Consider the following 5,977-nt stretch of genomic DNA (forward strand, 5'->3'; position numbering starts at 1 on the left):
CTGCAGCCCGCAGGGGCCCGGAGGCCCCCGCCCGCCGATGCGCTGGGAGAGCGGGCGCGGGGGCTCGAGCTCGCCCCGGGTCCCTCCAGCCCCAGGCGCCGCCGAGGGGAACGAGCCCGTCTCCACCATACAGCAGCGACCTGGCCAGGCGGGTCGCAGTTGCCCCGGGCAGGCGGGGCGGGAGGCTGTGGCCGGGGTCCTGCGCGGAGTCCGGAGCGAGAGCCGGGCTGCCGCCTCCCTGCTCCTGGGGGCGACCCCGGGGAGTATTCGTTGTCCTCCGCGGCCCGGCCCGCCTCCCACCCCACCGGGCCAAGGCCAGAGGCAGCACCTGTGGCTGCCACCGCCGAGCAGGGCCCTGGCAAGCCGTCGGGTCTTGCGGAAGGTCCTGCCCCTCCCACCCAGACCGTCCCAATAGTATGATCCCCGCATCCATCCACCCAAAGAAACCCGTTCAAGGAGCGGCAGAAATACGAGGCAGTGGAGGAAGACGGGGAGAGAAGGAAAGGCAGAGGAGCTGATGTCTAGGCACCCTGGTTCTCTTGCGAGAGTCTGATTTTCGCCTGACGTGAAAAGATGCAAGGAGAAGGAGAATCGGGAGCCAGATTGCCATCGAGGCACCTCCCCAAGCCCTTCTCGGCCCCCGAAGTAGGGGCCGGTCCTAAAATAATTGAGAGAGAAGAAACTGAAGTGATAATGAAAAGCCCGAGTCTTGCGGGGAACGCGACGTGGCCCTGCAGATTCCCGCAGTGGTGCAGGCAGCCCGGGAGCTGTGCCCGAGCGCCGGCGGATGGAGCCGCCCCTGCCCTTCCCCTGCACTGGCCCGTTCCCCGCACGTGTGTCCGCTCTGCGGCGGTCCGAACCGGCTGTGGCGTCATAAACGCGTGGAATCGATTCGTCTGTGGCGTCATAAACTCATGGACTCGCCGCCGGTTTCATTTTCTTCCAATTAAGGCAGAAACCAAAAAGTGTCGTTTTATGGCTAGAACCTGACAGCCGAGCCCAGCCGGTTTAGGTTAGCAGATGGACAGGTGCAAACTCCTGGGAGCAACAGCCCGGATGCGAACTGCTCGCCTGGTTCTCTGGATTACTGCGGGGTGCGCTTGAACCAGTAGTGGGAACATTATTTATTCCTCGCTAGTAGCACCTTCCACGCAGCCCGCCAGCAATTTATCTGCCACGGGAGATGGACACAGTATGTTCCTCTAAAATCTTCCTAGGTGACTTTTATTGGCCTTTAAAAATAACCTTTACAATAATCTCGGAGGTGCTGCAAGCTATTTACATCGGCATTGTTAAACAGCTGGAGAGTTTTTTCTGTTAATCACGAGCGTTTTCTGACTGGTAACGTTGTCAGCTGGAGTCCAGATCGCCGCCTCCCCAGTGAGAATAGAGTCCTCGTCCGATCTGGAGTCTCCCGTGTAACACTTTAAATGAAAGTCTTCCTCTCCGCAAGGCAGAGGTAATGGCTGTCACGACACAGTCAGAAAGGAGAGCAAACTTGCTGGCGAAAACCAATAATCACCGATCGCATTGAGATGCGAGGGGGAGAAGCGTTTTTCATATTATTTTTCACTCCTTTAGTTCAAAGTGCTTTCCCCCCTTCTCCGTCTCGTTAAATCAGCAATGCCAGTGTGGTGGGATTCAGAGACGCTTATCCCAGAGTGAGAGAGACTCTCTGGGTGCCGCCTCCGGAGCCCTTCGTTTTTGCTTGGGAAGAACTGGCCAGATCCCGTCCTCAGACACACTCGTGTGGCCCCACAGGTGCCTCTAACAGGGGCCAGATAACACCTGGGTTGCATCAAGATTATTAGATGCCACCTTCCTGATGTCAACGGGTGTGACTGAAGAGAGGGTTTTGCCCATCATAGTCTAGATACCTCAGCTACTGAGTGTGTTCCTGGGCGCAGCACCTGGAAATATTCGTTGGCTTCAACAAGCCTGCAAAGGACCATCGCCCCTTAGTTCAATCCCACCTCCCCATTAGAGTACAATGCCAGCCGCTCCCTTGTGTCACAGTTTCTCCCAGGGCTGGGAGCAGTGATGAATTTCTACCTAATGTCTTTAGAGAGGGGAAGCGCCTTAAAAAAAAAGCCTTCTCTCTCTTTGGTTCAGGCTTCTCTATCACACACATACGTGTGTGTCATAGAGAAACCTGAACCAAAGGGAGCAGATACCTTTTTTTTAAAAAAGCCTTGATTCCCTTCTCTCTCTATATATTAGGGAATTATTTACACAAATACATATATATCTCCATATATAGATTCCCTTCTCTCTATATATAGAGAATTATCTCTCTCTCTCTCTTTCTATAGATATGTATACATATATAGATATCTATAGATATCTGTATACATACTCTCTCTCTATATATGTGGAGATATATATATGTATGTATGTATATATGTGTGTGTGTATAATTCTCTAATATATAGGGGTGTGATGCTGTATGCACACATATACATACACCCCCATATATTAGAAAATTATGTATTTGTGTGTGTACATATATATATATATATACACACACACACACACTCACACACATATACACAAATATACATACACCCCATACTTTAATTATATTTGTGTGTATCTATCTATCTATCTATCTATCTCAAGTTTGCTCCGAAAAGGATGTCGTCACCACAAGATTCAGTGAAGCAAAGACATCGAAGGAGGCTAAGGAAACTTCTGATCCTGCAGAGAGAAATCCAGAGACCAGTTGATCTCCACGGCATGGTTGCTACACAAATAACCATGCACCGAATTGATGAGGGAAGAAGAACCTTAAGGACTAGCCGTCCTCCACGGGATCCCCGTGTTTCACTTGTTCTGATTGTCCCCGGTAATCACACGATGAATTCAGGCATCTCTACTTGTGCCCTGGACTCATAAAACGTAGGGGTGGCTTGGCCAAGCGGAAGAGCGCAGCGGAGAGGGGGAGACGCCATGTGGGGTCTGGAGCCTCAGCGCTGAGCCCCGGGGCCAGCCGGGGCGCTGCGCTGCGCGGGTGCGGGCGGGCTCCCATGCTCGGGGGTACCAGTTGCAGCGCAAACACAAGCCAGCGAGGCCGTCAGACGAGTTGTTCCTGGCTGGGGAGCAACAAACAAACAAACAAACAAAAAACCCCTCCCCTTTCCCTGACGTCCTCGGGTCAGCATCTCTGTCACTGAAAAGGGGAAGCAGCGCTATTAAATACACGCGTAATGAAAGGGGCACCTGTGAGCAGTCCCACTGCCCTTCTCCGGGCACTGCAGCCCTGCTCCCCCCCGCTTTGTGGTTCAGGACAGCTCCTTAGTGGAGTCCTCTTCTGCCTTGGCTCACTACCAAGCCCCTGGTTGTGGGAGCGGGAGTGTTGCCCAGGTGCTGAAGGGGCAGGGGGACGCTCCGGCATTGCCGCTCGAGGCGGGCTGTGGCCGGGTCGTGCCGGCGCCTGCCGAAAATAAGGCCCCAGGGCAGGTCCGGGGGATGCGGAGTGGAGACCGCCTCAGCAGTGCCCTGGTGCCCCGGGGGGAAGGAACTCCCTCCTCACAACAATGGAGCGAGGGATCGCAAACCAGGCGCTGGAGGAGCCTATCTCTTCCTCCTGCAAGAGCCTGGCGGGTGCGCGCTCCGGGCTGGGCCATCCCCTCGGGCTCCGCAGGGCCCGGCAGGGCAAGGCACTTCGCGGCAGAGCAGGGGCCGGCGTTGCCCCGCCGCGCGGAGGGCAGGCGGCAGCGGCGGCAGCTTTCGGTTTCAGTGAGAAGCCTGGTTACTGTTTAACATCCCCACCCACGTTTCAGTTTGTTTAGTAAATCGATCTGAGGCTGGGGCTCGGGCTGCTGCCCTGTCGCCATTGAGCGAAGTGAATATCCCCCGTAGAGCCGACACTAACGCCGGTGCAAGCGAAACCTAAAGGCTCCAGGCGTAGGGACGGGTCAGGGCGGGGGGAGAAAGGCTTGCCAGGCGCCCGAGGGCGGGTGGGAGGCAGCCCCCGGGAGATGCTGCTGCTGCCGCCGCCGCCCTGACTTGCAAGAGCTGCGGCGCGGGAAGCACGGGAGCGACTCTGCCCGGCAGGTAAGTTGCACTTCTGTCAGCGCCACTGGGAAGAGCTCGGCCCGCACGCGCCCGACCCCCGCGCCGCCGCTTTGTTCGGGGTTGCAAAGACGAGTGCCAAAGCAGACTTCAGTCCCACTGCGCGAGGGGGAGCAGTTCCTTCCCACTTCTGTATCGATTTGGAGCGGGGCACGACGTGCCTCTCTCCTCAGTGATGTGAAGCCCCCCTCTTTAGAGGGCCGTGGGGGCGGGAGGGGAGATCGCGGGGCTGTAAGCGCTGGGCCAGTGGCTAGTCCCCTAAAGAGCACGTCGGGATGATCTGGAGAGCTGTCAAGGGTTTTATTTTTTTGTAGTTAAAAAAAGAAAAGAAACGTCCCTGTCCACCCAAAGCTCTGTCAAATAACGTGTGTCGCCTTCCTCAGTTCTGCCCCTTTCCCAATAAAGCACGCGGGTTTGTTGTTGTTGGGCTGAGGAGCCTAACAGGGCTTGGCAATTACTGAGTGCTTTGTCAGGAGAGCCTGAAGCTCTCCAGCTCTTTTAAAAATGATAACAGTATTGTGGCATTCCTTGCAAAGGCCAAAGCCCCAAGAATGACCTGGATTTCTCAGTCCCCACCTTGTTAAATTGTAGGGCCTAGAGAGTTTGCAGCTCACCTATGCAATTTTAAAGGCGAATGGGAGAATAAAAACCTGTGACACTAACTTTCATTCCTGCTACTTGGCTTGGGAAATATGTTAAAATATTATAAGTACACACTATGCTACAAACACAACCCATTTTTCAAAGGTGTTTTCACATTTGACAGAGCCAATAATACATCTTGAATAAGCCATCACCAACCCCCTTTGGGTAGCTGTCAGTCTGTCTCAAATTGCTATTGCTTGCATATGTATTACTGAGGAGTTGTGATTTTTCCTATACATATTATGTAGCCAATAAAGAATTTAAAGTGCCATCTACATAATTATTAATTGCATACAGGACTTAATGAGTCAGACTGATCATGTTACACAGTTTTTCAAGGTCAGACTTTAGAACGCACTAAAGAGTTACTGAGAAAACTATGAAGAACTAAATAAATACTGTGTACTGTGATGGAGCTCATGCAACAAGCACAAAATAAAAAGGAAACATTCAGTTATATCCAGGGGTTGATGAAGTATTATGAACAATACATTAGTCCTCCCCTTCTTTCTCTCTCCCATTTTTGATTCTTATGACATTCGTGATTCTTTTGTAACCCCATCCACATTTCCCATCATTCCTTGGTGTCTTTGAAGTTTTGAGTAGGAGAAAAGAAAATGCTTAAGAGTGCTAGCTAGTTTTATTGTCTGGTACTCAGGTCCCTGTCCCTTTCCCCCCCTCTTGCTGATGCACACCCGCCCTGCCTGAGGCTCACCTCATACACATTAAAAAAATCAGGTGTAGTACAAGATCATGATGCAGTTCTCTTGCTCAGAACATTACCTTTCATTTCTGCAGCTCACACATTTGGAGCATATAAACTTCTCTGCACTGGCTCCTTAGCACTCCTCAGCACAAAGCATTACTCTCCCTACAGCTTATTTTCTATGAGAACAGGGTAAATTCTCATCTCTTCCGTGAATTCACGTTAGCCTGAATCCAGTCCTGCTCATAGGCCCACCTCACCAGTTTGCTACAATTCCTTTGTGCACAGAGGGGCCACAAAAAACATTTGAACTTGGTTTATTTAGTATAGGAGGATTTCCATGTGGCAAACAGTTGACAGAGCAGTTATGCCACCTCTCCCCTTCCCTTTCCAGTAACCCCAGTATGAAGGGCATAGCTGGGGAGAAAAAAGGAAGCATGACTAGAGGATTTTTGTGACCTGGCAATCCCAATTTGCTCAGCTAGTCATGTAGGCCGCTGTAGTTAGGTTTAAATCACAGCATCCCTGATGATGCTTTAGTTTATGTTTGGG

Source organism: Gavialis gangeticus, unplaced genomic scaffold (genome assembly GCF_001723915.1).
Source record: "Gavialis gangeticus isolate Ggan-Ray unplaced genomic scaffold, GavGan_comp1, whole genome shotgun sequence".
Taxonomy (NCBI): Eukaryota; Metazoa; Chordata; order Crocodylia; family Gavialidae; genus Gavialis; species Gavialis gangeticus.